The sequence below is a fragment of the Aethalodelphis obliquidens genome, unplaced genomic scaffold (assembly GCF_003676395.1).
Source record: "Aethalodelphis obliquidens isolate GAN/ISIS:26980383/991018 unplaced genomic scaffold, ASM367639v1 scaffold70, whole genome shotgun sequence".
NCBI classification, from domain to species: domain Eukaryota; kingdom Metazoa; phylum Chordata; class Mammalia; order Artiodactyla; family Delphinidae; genus Aethalodelphis; species Aethalodelphis obliquidens.
This window is the reverse complement of record NW_020838014.1, coordinates 4,555,792-4,577,921: the sequence shown is the minus strand read 5'-3', so window position 1 is coordinate 4,577,921 and position 22,130 is coordinate 4,555,792. Positions and strand designations below refer to the sequence as shown.

Here is a 22,130-nt window from a genome sequence, read left to right as displayed (position 1 = left end):
CTCATACAACTCAATACTAAAAAGCCAAGCAATCTGGCTAAAAAATATGTAGATGTGAACAGACATTTTTCCAACGAAGGCATACAGATGGCCAACACGTACATGAAAAGATGCTCAACATCACTAATCATCAGGAAAATGCACATGAAAATCACAATGAGATATTACCTCACACCTTTTCGAATGGCTATTATAAAAAGACAATATATAACAAGTGTTGGTGAGTATGTGGAGAAAAAGGAACCCTTGTGCACTGCTGGTGGGAATGTAAATTGGTGTGGCCACTCTGGAAGATGGTATGGAGGTTCCTCAAAAACTTAAAAGTAGAAACTACCGTATGATTCAGTAATTCTGTTTCTGGGTGTTTAATCTGAAGAAAATGAAAACACTAACTCAGAAAGATACATGTTCATTGCAGTATTATTTATAACAGTCAAGATATGGAAACAACCTAAGTGTTCATAGATGAATGGATGAAGGAAATGTGAATATATATATATATATACACACACACACACATGTATGTGCATATATATACACACATACATACCCACACAATGGAATATTATTCAGCTGTAAAAAGGAATGAAATCTTGCCATGTGTGACAAGGTGGATGAACCTTGAGGGCATTATGCTAAGTGAAATGAGTCAGACAGAGAAAGACGAATACTGTATGGTCTCACTTATATGTGGAATCTAATACATAAATCAGCTCATAGATGCAGAGAACAGATTGGTGGTTGTCAGAGGTTGGGGGTAGATGGTAGGTGAAATGGGTGAAGGGATCAAAAGGTACAAACTTCCAGTTACAGGATAAATAAGTCCTGGGCATGCAACGTACAACATGGTGATTATAGTTAATAATATTGCATTGCATATTCGAAAGTTGCTAAGAGTGTAGGTCTCTAAAAACATGTGGTGTGAAAGCACTCTGTAACTGTGCTCCCCCAGGTCTACCTCCTTTTTATTTCTTGTCTCAGCTTCGTGAAGTGAACCTGCCTCTGGGCTTCCATAGCACCTTGTACATTGGCACCTGCCAGGCAACTCTTGATTGCAAAACCCAGACACGCCTTGAACTCTCTTGAACCATCTCAAACTATCTTTAACAATAAGGAAATTGGCTCATGTAATTTAGAAGTCTAAAGGTAAGGTAGGTTTCAGGATTGGCTGCAGCATCCCTAGGACTCAATCTGCGTACGATAACGTCTACAGGAAGAGAAACAGGGTTACTTCCAGTGGCGTTCCCTGAAGGAAAAGCTCTTCTCAGAATTCCCCCCAAAACCTCTCTTTACAGCTCATGTTCCCAAAGTGATCACATACTTATTCTGGACCTTTAGATCGAATGGTCTCAGCTGGGGGTGATGTTGCTCCCCACCTGCCCATGCCCGGGACATTTGGCAATATCTGGAGACATATTTGATTGTCACTGCTGGGGGTGAAAGGAGTGTGTGTCACTGGCATATAGTAGGTAGAGGCCAGGGATGCTGCTGAACACCTTACAATGCACAGGACATTCCCTCACAATGAAAATTATCCAGGTGGGACTTCCTTGGTGGTACGGTAGATAAGACTCCACACTCCCAATGTAGGGGGCCCGGGTTTGATCCCTGGTCAGGGAACTAGATCCCACATGCATGCCGCAACTAAGAGTTCCCATGCCACAACTAAGGAGCCCACATGCTGCAACTAAGGAGCCGGCAAGCTGCAACTAAGGAGTCCACCTTCCGCAACGAAAACCCAGCGCAACCAAATAAATAAAATATTAAAAAAAAAATTATCCAGGCCAAAATGTCAATAGTACCAAAATTGAGAAAAGCTGTTTTAGACTAATCAGCCCGCACTTGGAGTGCAGGTAGCGGCCACGAATGTACGTATGGGTGAGCAGTGGCCACCTGAATAAAACTGGGACTTACTTGGGAAAAAGAAGGGAAAAGTGGGTCTGCAGTCAACAACCATGTACACTGCAGCTTTGCCCCATCGGAGCACTTATTGTGTGGCCGCTGTTTATTTATCCTCTGTGTTAGTTTTCTACTGATGAATAAGAAATTGGCACAAACTTAACGTAAAACAACACAGATTTATTACCTCACAGTTTCTGCAGGTCAGAAGTCTGGGCCTGGTAGGCTGGACGCTCTGCTCAGGGTCTCACTGGGCTGAAATCAGAGCGTTGATTGGGGCTGTGGGTCTCCTCTGGGGTCCTCTTCCAAGCTCATTCTTGTGGTTGAATTCATTTCCTAGAGGTTTTAAGAGTCTGTTTCCTTTCTGGCTTGTCAGCTGGGGGCCACTCTCAGCTCCTAGAGGCCACACACACTCCTTACCATGTGGCCCCCTTATCTTCAAGCCAGCAAAGGTGCATCAAATCCTTCCCATGCCTTGAACCTCTGGCTTACTCCACCACCAGCCATCGAAAACTCTCTGCTTTTAAAGTGCTCATGTGCTTAGGTCAGGTCCATCCAGATAATCTATCTCAAGTTCTGATCTGGAACCTTGGCTACACTGACCAAATCCCATCACAGCAGCAGCTATATTCGTGTTTGGATGAATAACTGGGAAAAAGTGTGTGTGTTCCAAGCATCTTTGTGTTCCTGGCTTTTAGCAGGGTACCTGGTAAATATTTTTTTCTCAATAAATATTGTTTGAATGACTGAAGAACAGAATAAACAAAGTCATTTCCTTTTTAGGGGGATAGAATTACTAGATTGGTCACTCGGGGCGTGTTACAAAGAGAACTGTACAATCTTGGAGTTAGAAGATACACATGGTCATAGAGGAATCTGTCGATCGTTCCAGGAACCCACATATTCACAGTGTGGGGTTCATCAGACCAAGATCTCCCTGGTTCTGAGTACTGTATTCTTTTACAATGCAGACTATTTTTCTTCACTGCCTTTTTGGCAGAACTGGCGAAGCTGCTGACTCATATTAAACTTGCAGTTCACTTAAAGCTTTTCTGCATTAACTGGTATTGTGCCAGGTCTCACTTTGTACTTGGGCAGATTTTATACAACTTCCTTCCCACTCATTCTTATGCCATGGGTTTCTGGCCTATCGTTTCAATCTTTTGAAGACCTCTGGGAATCCTGACTTTATTATTCAGCTTCTTGGCTCTCCTAACATGATAGCACTTGAAAATACAACAAGTACATTTTCTTTGCCTTTGTCCAAATAGTTTATAAAAAAGTGTTGAAGGAGTCAAGGTCAAATTCAAAGCCCCGAGGCATGTTAACTTCTTTCCAGTTGAAAACAATGATTTAATCAACATGTGTTGCATAAGGGTTGCTGAACCTATGATAAATCTACTCTTTTATTTCTCTATCATATCTACAAGCCTATTATGGAATACTTAAATGTTTGGCTAAACCTATGCTATACAGTATACATTCAAATATACTCCTAGGAATACAATATACATCTTTTGCAGTCAAGTATATCCATATATCAGAAAATTCTCTTCTAAATTCTCAGATATGCTGTACCTTTTTCTTTCTTTCTTTTTTTTTTTTTTTTTGCTGCTCCGTGTGGCACGTGGGATCTTAGTTCCCTGAACAGGGATTGAACCCGCACCCCCTGCAGTGGAAGCGCGGAGTCTCAACCAGTGGCTCGCCAAGGAAGTCCCAGATATGCTGTGCCTTGAAGTATTTCATGTTGTTCTTGCGTAGAGACATAGGTATACTTTAACCCCCAGAAGGGTCTATGAACTTAGACAGGAAGGAGAGATAGTGGGGAAAAATTTAACTGTGGTAGCGGGTCCTCAAGACAGCCCTCAATGACCTCTGACTTCTGGTATCCACATTCTTGTGTATTCTCCCGCCATATTGTACCAAGGTCAGTCTGTGTGACCAGTGGACTATAGCAGAAGTGATAGTAAGTCGCTTCTAAGATGAGGTTATAAAAGTCACTGCAGCTTCCAACTTGGCCACTCTAACTCTTTGGCCAGTCACTCTAGGGAAAGCCAGCTGCCAGCAGTGAGTAGACTACAAAGAAGCCTGTGTGATGAAGAATTGAGCCTCTGACCATAGCCAGTGAGGAACCAAGTTCTCTTACCAGTAGCTATGTGAGGGACTTGTGAGTGGATCCTCCAGTCCTGGACAAGCCTTCAGATGATTCCAGCTTCATGAGAAACCCTGACTTGGAAGCACCCAGCCAAGACACTCCTGGGTTCCTGATCCTAAGAAACGATATCAGGTAATTTTGGTTGTTTTGAGATGGCAAATTTTGAGGTAATTTGTTATGCCGCAGTAGAAAACGTATACACTAGGAGATACTAAACATGTTGATTGGGTTTCCTTAAGGGAAGTGAATAAAATGCTCAATTCCCAGAAAACAGAGAAAGACCAGCTAGTTAATTTCTAAGATCAGAACCCTGGAGGACAGTGCTATGAAACTTACATAGATTGGCCTTTTACCATTCTTTAAAAAAATGTCAAAAATACTACTTGTCCTTTGTTAAAACATACACACATATTCACACATAGATGAAGTAAAAAGCACAAGTACCATTCCTATTCTTCTCATCTTATTCCTCAGAAGCAATTGCTGATATCAGTTTGGTTTTTATCTTTCCTGATTTTTTCCCAGTCAGTTATAATCACACACACAATTACAGAACCCAATTTGTGTGTATGTCTGTGCTTGTGATATTTGACAAATGTCTTTATCATTTAACATTTATATCATATGTTCTTTCAGTGCCAACAGACTTGGCTCCAATATAATCATTCTAAAAGCTATGTTATATTCCATACTGTGGGATTCTGTAATTTATTTAAATAATGGTTCATCAGTAATTATTTATAATGTTTTATTCATGTATTTATTTGCCACTACACACAAGGCCACAGTAAATATCTTTGAGCACTTGGACAAATATTTCTGTAGGATAAATTTCTAGAAGTGGGATTGAGGGTTAAAAGGTACGTAGATTTAAAATTTTGGTAGACAATGCCTAATTACATTTTATAAATGTTGTTCTTATTTCTTTTCCCACTAACGTATTTTTGCATCCTAACACTAGATAGTAATGATTTTTTAAAATTTCTGCTAATTTGATGGGCAGAAGTGTACAGCTTGTTTATATTTGCATATTCCTGATTTCTGATGAGAAATCCACAATCACTTGAACTGTTTTCTTATAGGCAATATATCATCTTTCTGGCTGCTTTAAAGAGGTTGTTTTTCATCTTGGTTTTCAGCAGTTTGATTATGATGTGTTTAGGCATGGATTTTTTGTGTTCTTCCTATTTGGAGTTCACTGAGCTTCTTAAATCTGTATGTCTATGTCTTTTGCCAAATATGGGAAGTTTTCAGCCATTATTTTTTCCAGTATTTTTTTTTTCCTGCTCTGTATTTTTTTTCTCTTCCTCTAAGACTTGAATGACACAAATGTTAAGACATTTTGGTATAATCTCACTGGTTTCTGAGGCTCTGTTCATTAAAAAATTTTTTTCTATGTTGTTCAGATTGAATAATTTCAATTGGTCTATCCAGGTTTTAAAATTTCAGTTACTGTATGTTTTGACTCTAAAATTTACATTTAGATCTTCTTTATACTTTCTGTTTCCCTGCCAAGACTTTGTCTTTCCATTCATTTCAAGAGTGTTGTTGTCCCTCACTTTGTGGAATATTTTATAATACCTGTTTTAAAGGCTTTGTCAGAAAATTCCAACATCTGCATCACCTTAGTGCTGGCATCTGCCGATTGTTTTCATGTGAGTTGAGATTTCATGGTTCTTCATACACTGAGGGTGAAAGGTAGAATAAAGTCTCTCTCAGAGATGTCTGCATCCTAATTTCTAGAACCTGTGAATATGTTACATGGTAAAAGGAATTAACATTGCAGGTGCAATAGGATTGCTTATCAGATGTGGACCTTGAGACGGGGAGATTATACTGGTGGGACATATATAATCATGAGCATCTTTAAAAGTAGAGAATGTTTCCTGGTTATGATCAGAAAGAGAGATGACAATGGAAGAAGGGTTAGAGAGATGCTATGTTGCTTGCTTTGAAGATGGAGGAAGGGGTCCACGAGCCAAGGAAAGAGGGCAGCTCCTCAAATCTTGCAAATGCAAGCAAACAGTTTCCCCACAGATCCTCCAAAAGGTGCCAGCCCTGCCCATACCAGGACTTTAACCCAGTGAGGCTGATTTTGGAATTCTGACCTATAGAACTTAAAACAAACATACAAACAAACAAAAACAAACACCCCCCCCCAAAACCAACTATTATTTTAATGACCACTAGGTTTGTGGTCATTTGTTGTAGCAGCAGTAGAAAACTAATACACTGAGTAATGTTGGATTATATCTTGGATATTTTGAATGTTATGTTTTGAGAGCCTGGGTTTTATTTACATCTTATGTAAATTATAATATTTATGTTTTAACAGGCAATCAACCTGGATGGGCTCAGGCTGAAAATTCTGTCAGCCTTTTGTAAGTCGTAGTTTCAATGTCAGGTTTGTTTTCAGAGCCTTTGCAGCTACTTAGATTTTCTCTGTGCGTGTGTCATTGGGGGTCATTCTGGGACCTGAGTGATGGCCCACCCTTTAGTTCAGTCTCCATGTCTTTGGTGTGTATTTAGGAGCAGATCCACACTCACACAGCACAGGACTGAACCCAGGAGTTTGTGAACAGCTTTAAGAGGCCCCTGGCCTGAGTTCCTCCCTTTTTGAGATCGCTCTAGTACTTTGCAACACTTTGTGGCCCCCCCTTATCCATCCTCTGGACCGGAAAGCTTGGGCTCTATCCACCCTGCTGTGCTGCACACTTCCTGTGAATGCACCCACATTAGGGGCCAGGTGGTGGGAGAAGTGAGAGAGGAGAAGAGGATTGGGGGTTCCCCCATTCTCTTGGGGAACAGCTCCTCCATACAGAGAGAGAGGGTCCACTGTGGGCTCCACTACCGCCATTCTCACTGCCACTGCTCTGATTGCCTGGGGAGGGTGCGGCTGGGAGAATAAAGAAAAGAAAGAAAATGAACAGGGGATTTCCCCACTGTTTGTGCATGTTAATTGCACCTGGAGCCAGAACCAGAGTTTTAGTCATACCTGTTGCTCATTTCTGCATTTGGGGCTGTCTCCCATCCGGACCAAGGTCGCGGAGGACAAGTGAGACACTCAGTGCTGGTTCAGTGGCATGTCGAATTCTGCTCTTCCTTCCCAAGCCCCCTGCTCCCATTTACTTTTCAGAGTCCTCAGATACGCTGTTCAGGTTTTATAGCTGCATTCATGTGTTCACTCCATTTCATCCAGAACTGGATCCCCGCCTCTTCCCTTGATATCTGAGGACACGTACATTTTCCCTCAGGGGTTCCGGTCACATGACAGCTCCCCTCTTCCTTGCTGCCCTTCAATGGGAACAGGTCCCAGCCAGACGTAAACCAATCATGATGAAGCAACCTCCTTCATGGTACCACCTACCTGTTCTCGCCTCTTCTGTTTTCTAGGACTTCTATCAGAAAACACACACAGAGGTCGAGCTCAGTCTCGATATCCATCTATAAAGAATTCCAGAGAGACAGCTTAATGCACTGTTTTACAAGCACGAAAGGATCTGTTGAGAATGACTGAATCCTCCCTATGAAACGGGAACCATGGAAACATTTCATGACACCTTAACATTTTAGCATGTTCCCTGCGACAAACTATTGCCATTCTAACATAAACTAGTTCCTTCTTACTGAAGACCTGGTGCAAATCTTTAGATGGTGTGGCTAAGAGAATAAATGTGAATTCATCCCCTTGCCCCACTGTGTGCGTGTGCCTGCCCTTGGGGAAGCTTTTTTATACGGGTTCCCTAGTGGTCATTTGGGAAAGTCCCAAGTCCCTGCTTGTGTTGGAAGTTCATCTATTGTATCGCAAGGGAAGTGTTCCATCTTTCCTCTGTACTCTAAGGACCACTGACACTTACTTTACATACTTACTTTAAATATGAGCTTTTCCCTTGTTTGCTTAGTACTGCAGCTTGGTTTCCTAACTTGAGCAATTGACCCACTGCCTCTATGTTCTGCCCTTTTGTTTGTGATTGGACTGTGGCAAAGTAATGGGTTTTTAAACTCCTTTTAGTAGGAAACATAGTTTCTGAACTAAAAACAGATGGCTCCCATTGGGCCAGGATGCTTCTGTGCTCGCAGTAAACACTCCCGCTCCTCATTTCTCATCCGATTATCGTGCAGGCCAGTGCTTACCAAACATTAATATACACAAGAATCAGCTGAGGCTTTTGTTCAACTAGAGATCCAGATTTCATTGTTCCGGGATGGGGACCGAGATCTTGCATTTCTAATACCCTCACCTGGGATATCCATGCTGCTGGGTCTGCTGACAGCACTTTCGTAGCGACGTAGCAACGTGGGACTACCCAAGAGCATTTACCAGGAGAATGTCACATAGTTTAAGACATGTCGCTAGCAATGGCTGAGATGGGGATGCACGCAGGAGCATCTCTGGAGATTTCCACCTGTGCAAGAGGCAGAGGGGAAGGCGGGCAGGGAGGCAGTCTCAACAAAAGGCTGCTCAACCCTGGAGCTCTGAAGCAGAGTTGCAGCTCTAGACTTGTCTTGAGTTGAGGTGAAGGGACTAGGCCTTTGTATCCAACCCTGACCAGTCACTGGGTGCAGGCTGCCCCAGGAAGGGGGTGTCATCTTGAGCGAGGTGACTCTGCAGCTGAGGCCCTTCCGGTACAGGGCTGGTACCTCAGGCTGTTTGCACACAGTGCTTCCAGCAGCTGAAGGGCCAGCTGGGCCGCGTGTCATGTTACACACTCAGCCCTGAACCCTGGTCTCCAGTTCCTCTCTTGAGATGAGCTAGCTTAGAGCCCTCCTCTTTATTTTCCATGCTGATTTAAACACCCTCAGACATAATCCCTTCTTAGTACCTTGGCCTGAAAAGTCAACTGCAGTTGGCAAGGAGCGTCCATTTGAGCCTTTAGGTGGGTAGTTTGCATTTTTAAGAATTTCTAGGCTAGATTTTTTTCAACCCTGGAAGGGTTCCATTTAACATTTCCTTATAGATTCCTGCTAAATCAGAGGTTCCGATGGCTGTAAGAAAACCTCCGTCTGAGGTAGAAGAGGGACTTGAGGGCTAAAAAGAAAAGAATTCCATTTCTTGTGGGAAACAAAGGCCTTGAAGTATTTGTAGGCTGAATTGAAAGGAGAAGCGTTAGGACTGGAAAAGCCCATTTGTAGAGGACTGAAGCAGGAAGACCGAAACCAGGCTGTTTAAAGATTTAAGCCTGTGCCCCAGTGATTGTGTAATGTGAACTTTAACCTCTGCTAAATATAGTTTATATCCTGAGAATCCTTCACACTCTAGTAAAAATAGCTGCACACTTGAATGGCTCATGCGCTCAGTGACTACAGGAAAAAGGGCCTGGGAATCCTGGGTGAGAGGAGAGAGAAGGGCGGGGGATCCCTGGGGAGAGTGCGTATGTCTCCTCGGACAATTCATTTCTGAGTGTCAGACAAGAGCCCACTCTCGGGCCCTGGAAGGGGTCCCCCTCCTGCAACAGCGTGGGTAATGGAAAAGAACCCAAACTAGAGAGCTGGGAGGGAGCTCTACTCAAAGGCAGGCACAGAATAAGGCACAAGAGGTGGCTTCCTTGGCTGGAGGGGGCCCCTACTGTGTCATCACTGGATATAGGCTGAGGACAAACAGTGGTCTGGGGCAGGGTTGCCAGCAGAAGATCAGGTGTCCAGGAGGTGAGAGCTCTGGGTTTTTTGTTTGTTTTTTCTTTTTACTCCCTGCAGCTTTTGGAGTACAAGTGGAATAAAGAAAACCAAGCGTGGAGCACAATTTTTGCTTCTGACGCTAGGGTGGCTCCAGGAATCAGAGGCATTGATTGTTGCTATTTACGTATTCCAGCTCCATGCCCTGCTTCCTGTGGCACAAGAATTTTCCACATGCTGTGTGTTCAGAGATGAGAATAGACATGGTATCTGATGCCCCTGGGTGGGGCCATATGGAGTTATCTACACACTCACGGAGGCATCCTACAAGGGCTGGGCTGGCAGAGAACCACCACGCGTGTAGAAGGGGCACAAAGTGCGCCTGACGGAGAGAAGAGACGTGTCTCTGCTCCTAGCCAATCTCCTCCTGCCTTTATCTTATCTCCTAAAAAGATTCCCTTGATAGCTTACTGCTTTCGAGAGGAAAACCTACACACATGCAAGGTCCCTGGAAGCTGCCGGACCTGAACCAAGTGATGCAAATCACTGAGTGGACAGACCTACCTCCTGAGGGATTAAGTGTGTCCAGCCATTGATTTACATGGACATTTATCCAGCAAAAAAAAGGAGCCAGCAGAAGGCAGAGAAGAATTCAGATGCACTGATCCTGCACCAAATACTGTTCACAAGGTCAGGCCCCTCTAGTTATCCTCATGCCTGTTCTCTTTCACTGGCTGACTTCAGGCTACTTCTTTGCTATTGCCGTTTAAATGTAGAAAAGAAAGAAGAGGGCTTCCCTGGTGGCGCGGTGGTTGGGAGTCCGCCTGCCGATGCAGGGGACACGGGTTCGTGCCCCGGTCTGCGAAGATACCACATGCCGCGGAGCGGCTGGGCCCGTGAGCCATGGCCACTGAGCCTGCGCGTCCGGAGCCTGTGCTCCGCAATGGGAGAGGCCACAACAGTGAGAGGCCTGCGTACCAGGAAAAAAAAAAAAAAAAAAGAAAAGATAGAAGAGCCAAATTCATGGAGAAACTACTCTGTGGTTTATATACTAATCCAATTTAATGCTTATAGCCCCTCAATGGGATAGGATTTTTTTCTTTCTTTCTTTTTAAATATATGAGGGGAAACTCAGAGAAAATAGGTGTATGTGTCAGGGTAGGGGATTTTTAGCCCAGCTCTGTCTGACACCACGACTTTGCTTCCCAGTGGTTCTCAATCCCGTCTGCACCCATGCATCACCAAAGGAATCTTGGGAGAATGCCCAGTGCCTGGGCCCCAGCCCAGGTCAAATAAATTAGAATCTCTGGAGGTATAGCCCAACATTGGTACATTAAAAAAATCTCTCCGGGGCTTCCCTGGTGGCGCAGTGGTTGAGAGTCCTGCAGATGCAGGGGACGCGGGTTCGTGCCCAGGTCCGGGAAGATCCCACATGCCGCGGAACGGCTGGGCCCGTGAGCCATGGCCCCTGAGCCTGCGCGTCCGGAGCCTGTGCTCCCCAATGGGAGAGGCCACAACAGTGAGAGGCCTGCGTACCGCAAAAAAAAAAATCTCTCCGAGTGATTCTGGTGCATCTGGAGCTGAGATCCACTGGGCTACACCATACTGCCTCCATCCCATTCCAGTACAACCCCTGTGTTCTGCCCTTCCTCCCATTGTCTTTGGCTTTTCAGAAACGCCCTGATCTAGCTGGTCCACGGAGACCCAACAGATGAAGGAGACATCCAAAAGCCTAAGGATTGTTCCTTTCATAACAAATGTGTACAGGGCATAAACTGATGCTGGCTTTCCTTGTTAGCTGCATATAATGTCTGATGAACACTATTTGAATTGCACTGAAAGCAAAACGGCAATCCTGAGAGATGTTTTCTGACTGCCTTGCTGTTACTACATGAGGTGGTAGGAAAAGCACTACATTTGGAGCCATAAACGTGGAAGTTCTCATTTTTGTCTGCCTACGAGCTAACTGTGCAATGTGAGGAAGAGTTCTCTTACCCACCTGGACTTCAGTTTCCTTACTTATAGAAAGAATGCGGGTATAGGATCTGATAAGATCTGGCATTCCTTCTGTTATCTACCATGTAGATCAGGTCATTGCAACGTTCTCAAAACCTTGCAATACCCATCTATAAAATGGCTGTCATTTACTCAGTAAGTTTATCTCAAACATGTGTTTATCTCCTTATTTTTTAAAAAACTATGAAAACACGAAAGGCTGTTTTCTCCTAAGAAATATTAGGTCAAGCTCTCTCTCCCCTACCATCCTTTTAAGAACAATCTGAGTCGATTCAGAGAATCTAATGCTTATGCTTAGACGTTAATTATAGGTTTCTTCAGTGCCATGTGTGACCTTGACTTTTAATTATTCAGGAGTGGCAATTACAGAACCTAAAGTGGGTTGTTGACATAAGATGCTTGGAAATAAGGTAACCCTTTTCTCTTTCTACCAAATCAGAACGCATTAATTAGTTTTTGTTGTAAGTATTAAGGACGTGTTCATTCTAGAGAAGGTTAATTTCGTTCAATGTGTAATTCTGTAATTTAGGCATTATTCATACTTGCCGACAATGAATATCAGAGGGAGTGTCAGGAGGGAGCCCAGAGAGGCTCTTTCTGGTTTGGGGCTTGTATGATGAGGAGACCAAGACACCCACCCACAGTTCCTGGCGTGGAAGCTGCTGGTTTACTAAGGGGAATATTTTTACAGGCCTTCCAAGGCCACCGTGGAGCAGAAGGCCTGCTCTGACAAGTCAGCTAACGTGTGCTAGGCTCTGCTGCAAACCCAGCCACTCTGCTGGTTGAGTCTCATGGTACAGGGGAATCCAAGCCAACACGGAACGATCTGATCAATTCCGTGTTTCCCAACTGAGCGTGGAGGAGCGTGGGGGGCCCAGGAGGTGTCCCAGAGGAGGCCTCAGAGGGGCAGGAGGAGCCGAGCAGGCAAGGGAACCACACGGTCACCAGCCCTCGATGCAGCCGGAGCTTCTGGGCTTGTGTATAGTGGCCAGTGTATTTGGGCTGGCCAAAAAGTGCGTTCGGCTTTTTCCGTAAGCTGTTAGGGCAAACCCGAACGAACTTTTTGGCCAACCCAGTAGGTTTTCTTTGGGGGAAGTATCCCTTGCAAACCAATAAACAAACAAAACAATTCTTCCAATCCCACCCGAGTGAATTCTTACCTAATCCAGCCAATCAGGATAGAATTAGCATCTAGTCCTGAAGAGAGCAGCTCCTTTTCCACCTCCATCGCAGGTGGGACAGGGACCTGTAAGAGTAATTCTCCTCCGTAAAGATGTATTTACTGGGCTTCCCTGGTGGCGCAGTGGTTGAGATTCCGCCTGCCGATGCAGGGGACATGGGTTCGTGCCCAGGTCCGGGAAGATCCCACATGCCGCGGAGCGGCTGGGCCTGTGAGCCATGGCCGCTGAGCCTGCGCATCCGGAGCCTGTGCTCCGCAACGGGAGCGGCCACAACAGTGAGAGGCCCGAATACCGCAAAAAAACAGAGGTGTATTTACTTTGCAAAATAACACGGTCAAGAAGGCTTTCTTGCTGTTTGGCTCGGGCCTTGAATTTTAGCCTTTCATTGGCAGACGGGTGGTCATGCCTACCCAGGGAGCTTCAGAAGGATGTTCAGAAAGGAACGTGGGGCTCAGACTCCCCTTAAGCCCCCATTCCCCTTGGCCCCCAGTCCTCTTCGGAGTCAGGCCGGTAATGGCTTTGCTCCCCCTTCTCTTTTGTTATGGGACATGGTCTCTTTAGACCCAGGGCTCAAGCCTTAACATTCCCAGGAGTCATCACCAACTGGAACAAAGCCCTCCAGAAAGTTCACAAGTGCAGCCTGTGAGAATAATATGTTCCAGCCCGAGGTACTTAAGAGCCTGAATGCCTGGGCTCCTGGCCGGCACAGGTGTTTACTGAGTGCAGGACAGGAGGTTTCTGTCTCGAGGAAGGCTTTTTGCGCCATTACAGTTCTAACAGTCTGCTGGTTTTAGATTTGCTTCTCCCCACTCACCCCACCCCCCTCCAGTTATAATAAAGATGGGTCTGCGGAGATCACATTTCCATCAGTACGCTGTGTTTTTGTTCCTTCTGACTAAACATTTCCTATGTTTTCCTAGTTTGTGACAATCCTATCAAAGCCCCAGTTCCCTTCCTGAACTTCCACACCTTTGGCCCGAGGACTGTGAAATCAGGATGGGGATTCCGTTCTTTCGAAGGTTAGGCCACAGGTTTTCTTCCTAAGAAATGCCTTTGAGGATGACTAGGCTTCTTAATTATTGGGGGAGAGCTAGGCTCCCATGCAGGTGGGCCTCATTTTTATTTTTGCATAATGCATTTCCTAAAATGAGAGAGTATGAACTCATACTTAAATTCACTCTTTAGTGGGGAAATGAGAAAAATACACTTGAAATTGCCCCATTTTCCTGATAGGTTTGGAGTTTTGTAAGCACTGAATTTTTTTTTTTTTTTGCGGTATGCGGGCTTCTCACTGTTGTGGCCTCTCCCGTTGTGGAGCACAGGCTCCGGACGCGCAGGCTCAGCGGCCATGGCTCATGGGCCTAGCTGCTCTGTGGCACGTGGGATCTTCCCGGACCGGGGCACGAACCCGTGTCCCCTGCATCGGCAGGCGGACTCTCAACCACTGCGCCACCAGGGAACCCTAAGCACTGAATTTTTTAAGGGGGAGATGAGGATACAATGGATATGCTTGAACTGTGGTCTAACTGTAGACCTCCTATCTAAGAGGAGTGTTTCCTTCTCCCTGAGAATGTTCGCAGCTGCTCCTCTGCTGTTTGCTCCTACCTAAAAAGAGCCTGGACTCCCTTCTAGTATTCTGCTTTCCTTAACCTTTCTCCTACCTGGGCTGGCGGGACAGGCTTTTGCACGTGTTCTCCATGGGTGACACTGTTCAGAAGCCCATGGCAGGAAAGGCGAGTGCTCAGGGCTGGGCTGACGTGGGATCCTGCTGGCTTATGGTAGTTTGGCCAAGCCCAGCAGGATAGCTCTGGCTGCGTGAAATAGGATTCATGTTGGTGTCTTGTTTGTCTTCAGAAGAGGAAGGGAAATCGCATTTATTTACAGAAGAGGAAGGGAAATAGTATTTATTTTTGTGATGACTCAGTTCACAATGTTTTTCTCCCAGCAGGTGATGTCTAAGCTTTGACAAATCTAGGGATCTCACTCGTGCAAAAATTCTTGGGGAAGAGACCCATCTCTAGAGGATGACCCGTTGGGACAGTTGTTCGTGGACTTGCTTCTCTACGGACTGTGGCACCTGAAGGATGACCAGGAGGCAGTGCTGGTGATCACATTCATCTCCTGTCATTATCAGCCTTTGCCTTTCCTTCAAACTCCTGCAGGGTCCCTATGGACCACACTGGTGATGTTTTTCTTGCGTTGCTTCTACCACCTAAGTGCGGTGTTGGCTATTGTGGGTACCATTGACCAAAGCTGACCTCAATGTCCATTTAAGCCAGAGTTTGCTTGTATACAGATAATACAAGAATAGGAGGGCTTCCCTGGTGGCGCAGTGGTTGAGAGTCTGCCTGCCGATGCAGGGGACACGGGTTCATGCCCCAGTCCGGGAAGATACCACATGCCGCGGAGCGACTAGGCCCTTGAGCCATGGCCGCTGAGCCTGCGCATCCGGAGCCTGTGCTCCGCAACGGGAGAGGCCACAACAGTGAGAGGCCCGCGTACCGCAAAAAAAAAAAAAAAAAAAAAAGAATAGGAAACACAGGCTCTGCTGACTGTCATTAACCTCAATTTGAGGTCCCTTAGAGATTGTTCATAAACTGTGCTGTTCTTCAGAATACAGTCCTAATGTCTTGTCTCATGCTATATACTCCTTGGGCTACTTCATCTATTCTTGTGGATCTAAGTTCCACCGAAGTGCTGAGGTCTTCTAAATCTCTGTTTCAAGATTTCTTTAAGGGACTTCCCTGGTGGTCCAGTGGTCAAGACTCTGCTCCCACAGCAGAGGGACGTGGGTTTGATCCCCCGGTCGGGGAACTAACATCCTGAGTGTCACGCAGCATGGCCAAAAAAAAATAAAATAAAATCAAGATTGGGAATTCCCTGACCGTCCAGTAGGTTAGGACTCTACGCTTTCACTGCCGGGGCTCAGGTTCAATCCCTGGTTGGGGAACTAAGATCCTGCAAGCTGTGGGGCACAGCCAAAAAAAAAAAATCTAGATTCATGTATCTAATTACCACTTAGTATGTCCATGCGGGTATCTAATCGTTACCTTGAATTTAACATATCCAAAGTGTAACTCACCTTCTTCTCCCAGCCAGCTTTTTCTTCTGTGGTACTTCTCCCGGTGGGTTACATCGCCATCACCTACACAGAAACTCAAGAGAGAAATTTAGTCATCAGCCTGGACCCATTCCTCCTTACCTACACAATCCCTACTTCACGTCACTGCCTGCTTCAAACGACCTCAACCGTTTTCCATCTCCTTCAGAAGAGAGTTGAAACTCTTTAGAATAGCACAGAATGCCCTTGTTCCCCGCGTATGTATACATGATCCATGAACTTGCTTCAGCCAAAGTGTAACTCCTGGCAACTTTCTGAGTTAGCTATTTTGTTTTTCACGCTCCCCAGCCTTTGCACACTGTTTTTCACGCTGGGAACGCCCCTCACTCACTTCTTCCCCAGCAATTTCTATTGCTTCTTCAAGGCTGCTCTCCAGAAATCTCCATCTCCAGATATCCTTCTCTCCACAACAATGCCCCATCATGGGAATTAATAGTTATTAGATTTCTGTTAGGGGCTTAGTATTTTTGAGTATATTTACATATCTTTTTCTAATCCTTTCAACAGCCCTGTAAAGAAGGTATTATTGCCCTTGCTTAATAATAAAGAAACTGGACTCAAAGAGGTAAAGAAACCTGGGAGCAAGTTAGAAATGCAAATTCTCAGGCTCCACCCTTGGCCTACTGATCAGACTCTCTAGGGGTGGGACCCAGCAGCCTGCATTTTAATGGATTCTTCAGATAATTCTGCTGCACACTCAAGTTTGAAAATCACTACAGAGCTTGAAGAAATCGCAGGGTCCACGAAGAGAGCGATTCCAGAGGGGATGGGCCAGAAGTAAGCACCTTTCTCTCAAGTGCTTGAAAACCAATTTCATGTCACGCAAAGATAGTAAAGATACTAATTTAAGATGGGAATTAACTGGGAAATGAATTAGAATACAGGGGTTATGTAGGCACATGCAAGCTATAATTAAACCTACTGCTGAGTTTTAGGAAAATCCTCTTTGAGACCGGGAGTGTAGACTAAATGTGATCTTATTTGGCAAAAATCTGGACTTTGAAAAGGGTCCTTTGGAAATAAAATGAATCGAGGGAAGATTGTCCCAAGTATGTATCACCTTTCTTTTTTTAACCAGCCACACCTCCTGCTGGGCTACACCATGTCCCACTCCCTAACTTAGGACTGTAGGTGGGCATGGCTGGAGGTTAGGGTGACAGGTCAGCAGTACTCACCTTTTAGGAGTCTCAGCCCCCAAAGCATGCATGTGTCTCTAAAGGTGAAATTTCAGGCCAAGAAGGGATATTTGGGGAGTAGGAATCCTCAATTTAAAAAGATGACTGCCTGGACTTCCCTGGTGGTCCAGTGGTTAAGACTCTGCACTTCCACTGCAGGGGACTCAGGTTCAGTCCCTGGTCGGGGAACTAAGATCCCACACATCTTGCAGCACGGCCAAAAAAAAAAAAAGATGACGGCCAAACGGATCAACTTACAGTCAGCTTATAGAGGAGTCTTTAACTACTACCAGTGCTGCTAATAAAGTAAAAATAACAATAACTGTCATCTGAGTATCTCTCTACAGATAAGGATACTGAAATTTAATATAATTAATTTATTCAAAAATATTTATTTATTTAGGCTGCGCCGGGTCTTAGTGGCAGCATGCAGGATCTTCTTTGTGGCATATGGACTCTTCACGGCAGCATGCGGACTCTTAGCTGTGGCATGCGGGCTTCTTGGTTGCAGCATGCGGACTCTTAGTTGCAGCACACATGCAGGATCTAGTTCCCCGACCAGGGATTGAACCCAGGCCCCCTGCATTGGGAGCGTGGAGTCTTACCCACTGGACTACCAGGGAAGTCCCAGGATACTGAAATTTAGAGAGCTAAAGTAATTTATCCCAACGTATATTCTGGGGCAATGAAGGGGTCTTGCATAGTATACAGAGTAAAATAGGATGGAGAAAAATTCCCCCCCCACACTAACCTCTAACAATTAGAGTCAGAGTCAAATTAAAACTTGGCATCTCCTTCAATCATAAATGGAAGCCACAAGCCACTGTAGTGATAGCAGTACGTACATTATGTCAGTAACAGGAATTGCAGATAATTTCATATTATACTACATTTGTGAATAGCTCAGATCTCTTCTATGCTCATCATTATGTCAAAATGTTGGCACTTATTGAACTTGCCTCTGGATCTTTTTGCTTAATGTACTAATAGAGAGGCAAAAATATTACTGTAACAAATTAATTTTTAAATATTATGATAACAACACAATTTCAATTATGTTTCAGTAAAATGTTTTCTCTCTAATTTTATTTTATGCATTAGAAAAGTTCATACTTGGAAATGCGATTTCTTCTGTTGAGGTAATAAGAAAAGGAGCTCATAGCTTTATTCTCAGACCACCAATGCTTTTGGGATGCAGTTGCAGGATTCACCCAGAGTTTGACTAAAGCCAGCAGAGTCGCTCCTCCTTGCCAGCTGCTTCCCTTTGTGCCTGACGGCCTAACTAGTTCTGTGCTGGCTTTGGCTCTGAATATTGCCAGAGCGTAACGTCAATTTACTGCTAGCCTTGGACCAAAATGGACGAGGGTAGGAGGTGGTGCGAAAAGAAGATGGGCATTGGAGTCAGCCAGGGCTAGGTCTGAATTCCAGGTTCAACACGCACTTTCTTTCTTTGCTAGGGGATTCATGAGAAAAGAAAAGAAAAGAAAAGAAAAGAAAGAAGAAAGAAGGAAAGAAAGAAAGAAGGAAAGAAAGAAAGAGAAAAAGAGAGAGAAAGAAAGGGAGAGAGAAAGAGGGAGGGAGGGAGGAAGGGAAAGAGAGAGAGAGGGAGAGAGGGAGGGAGGGAGGGAGGAAGGAAGGAAGGAAGGAAGGAAGGAGGAAGGAAGAAGAGAAGAGCCCCCTGTGGGTGTTGAACCTGGAATGCAAACCTAGCCCTGGCTGACTCCAATGCCCATCTTCTTTTCGCACCACCTCCTACCCTCATCCATTTTGGTCCAAGGCTAGCAGTAAATTGATGCTCCGCTCTGGCAATACTCACAGCCAAAGCCAGCACAGAACTAGTTAGGCCGTCAGGCACAAAGGGGAGCAGCTGGCAAGAAGGAGCGACTCTGCTAGCTCTAGTCAAACTCTGGGTGAATCCTGCAAATGCATCCAAAAAGCACTGGTGGTTTGAGAATAAAGCTATGAGCTCCTTTGCTTATTATCTCTGACAGAAGAAATTGCAAAGTCATTGGCAGCATTTGTAATATTCATCGAGTGCCAATAATATGTTGGTTTCTATCCTGATGCCTTAAGAGAAACTCAGTAAATATTTATGTAGCATTGCAATGCACAGACATTATGATAGGTAGTGGGACTAAAGGGGGAAAATGACAAGGTCTCCACTTCAGGGGACACAGTCCAATAGGGCAAAATACAGGCAAACTCTATATTGTAGATTGGGATAAACAAACGTGCCTATGAAAGGTAGGGATGGGAGAGGCTCGTCCTGACAGTGTGGGATGGGGAAGCCTAAGGGAGAGAAGGGATTGGCTAGGACCATGAAGGTTAGGCAGGGCAGGTGGATTTGTAGGGTGTTAGGGGTTCTAGACTATACAGAAAAAGGTAGCGTGTCTATGGTTCAGTATATAAATGTCAAACTCTTTGCAATGGCTTACAAATCCCTATGCAGTCTGGAGCCCCATGACTCTCTCACTCCTCCTGCTTTCTCCCCTTTGCTCACCTTAGTCCAGCTGTACCAGCCTCCTTGCTGTTCCTTGCACAGATCCCCAGGCCTGCTCCTGCCTCAGTGCCTTTGCATTTGCCATTCCTTCTGCCTAAAACACTCTCCCCCTAAAACCAGTCAATCAATCACTCTCTCCCTGGATATCCTGGAGGCCCACTCCCTCACCTTCTTTATGTCTCTGAGCAGATGCCACCTTTGGAGTAACCACCTTATTTAAAAATTTTAACCCCTTGCTCACCCTGGTGTTCCACCCCATTTCCTGCTTTAGTTTCCTCTAGAACACAGATTATCACAACCTACTATATCAGTGGTTCTTAAACCTATGTATTAACCAGAATCACCTGGAAGACTTGTTAAAACTTACAACCGGCCTCTGATTCAGTAGGTCTGGGGTGGGGCCCAAGAATATGCATTTTAACAAGTTCCCAGGTGCTGCTGAATCTGCTGATCTGGGACTCACTTTGAGAACCAATGCGCTGTTAATTTTACTGATTTATTGCCTGTCTCCACTAGAATGTAAGCTGTTTGTGGCAGGGTTTTTTGTCTGTTTCATTCCTGGCTATAAATCCAGTGCCAGAACAGTGGCCAGAACACCCAACATATTTGTTGAGTAAACAAGTGTTTGTGGCTTAAGTGTAGGGTACGTAGGGATGCTGGGAGGCATGCAGTGGGAGTATGTTTGAAAGAAAACGTTTGGCCCGTATTTTTGATAAATTGTTATAGTAATAATAATATGTTATTATTGTGAATATAATAGTGTAACAACACTAACTACCATTTATTGTTTCCACTGTGCCCAGCCAGTTCACAGTGGGGTTCAGAGGGACTGTATGACTTTAATTTGCTTAAGATCACTTAGTGTATGTAGTAAATGGTTTAGTTAGGATTTTAACTTAAGTCTGTCTGACTCCAAAAGGATGGTCTTGAACACTAGGCTAAAAGTCATCTCATGATTGATTTTTAAACTTTTAATTTTATAATAATTTTAGATCTACAGAAGAGTTGCAGAGATGGCTTAAAGAGCCCTCATATAACCTCCGCCCAGCTTCCTGTAATGTTAACATCTGATACAACCATGCTTCTTATATTGAAACTAGGAAATTTAAGTTGGTATAACACTATGAACCAAACTACAGACTCTATTTGGAGTTCACCTGTTTTTCCATTCTAATGTCCTTCATCTGTTCCAGGATCCAATCCAAGACACCACTGTCTAACAATTTTTAAAGACCCACCATGGACAAATTTGAATGTGCACAGCATGAAGTGCCCAAGATACAAAGAAGATACAAAGATGACTAAAATGCAGGGCAGCCCTTGAGGTGCATATGACAGGGACATAGACACAGAAGTAAAGAACTCCACTAGATGAGGTCGTGCCAGGACAGGGGCCAGCTCAGGGAGCTTTAAGGGCCAATGGAAGGCAGACGGTTATCCTAGTCCTGGGGTTTGCGAAGACTTCTTGGGAGAGTCAGGCAGGAGGAACAGTGTGAGGAGATATTGCAGGCCACTGAGAATCAGCAGAGGGAAAGGCCAGACGGTCACGATGGTTGAAGGGAGGAAACAGGGAGAGCTTGGTCGGGAACCACCAAGAACTGGGACAGGACCCGTTGGTGCTGGGGACTTAACGAGGCTATGTTCCAGGGTGCCAGTGTAGTCAGGGATATGTTTGAACTAGAATCTCCCAGCAAGAGACTGTAGGTCAAATGTTTATCCTTTGATAATTAACCTGTTTACATAATGCCTTGAGTGTCATTTCATTATACTTATAATTGGGAGGCAGTATAACACAATGGTTAATAACATAGGCTCTGGAAGGAAACTATCTGGGTTGGAATCCCACCTGACTGCCACTTTCTATTGTACTTATGGAACTTGGAAGGTCTCTTACTTTTCTGTGCCTGTTTTTCCTATCCGTAAAATGAGGATAATACTAGTATTCATCTCATAGCGTTCGGATGACTGTAAGGTGCTTGGTCAGTGCTTGTGCACACTGAATAGCCAATGAACATCAGCTATTATTATACAAGTGTGCATCCATTTCACACCTTATCTTTCTTAGACAAAAGCCAAGATACCTGAATAAAAGTTTCAAACAGCTTTCAGGTATACAGTCTCATTACACCTTCAGCATAATGTGTTGTGACCATTTTACAGGTAAGGAAAGTAGAGCACAGCAAAGTTAAGTGACAAAACTGAGATCATCTTAAAATCAAGGAGAAGAGCAAGTTTTGGGTTTAAATTCTCAGATTCTTTATGCTGCTACTGAAACAGTGGCCAAGGTCCATTAATATTAAGGAACAGTTAGAAAAACAATTAACTGAATGTTCTTAGCGTCCTGCCTAGCCTTTATCAGCAGTTTTACCACATAAAATATTTGATGAGTCTGCCTTCCTGTGGTGAAATACCAGACTTATGAACATTTAAGCAACTCACAAATACAGATGGATTTCATTTGCTCAGGGCC

At 44.6% G+C, this 22,130-nt stretch overlaps 1 long non-coding RNA gene across 1 annotated transcript; it reads right to left on the bottom strand.

The window, feature by feature from the left end:
* Nucleotides 1-2,072: 2,072 nt before the first annotated feature.
* On the bottom strand, nucleotides 2,073-16,177 carry LOC113611763 (uncharacterized). Its single transcript, XR_003429582.1, has 4 exons — nucleotides 15,947-16,177; nucleotides 12,844-12,929; nucleotides 7,422-7,498; nucleotides 2,073-2,235 (listed from the first exon to the last, which is right to left on the bottom strand). It is a non-coding gene; the product is annotated as an uncharacterized LOC113611763 (long non-coding RNA).
* Between the last annotated feature and the right edge of the window lie 5,953 nt (nucleotides 16,178-22,130).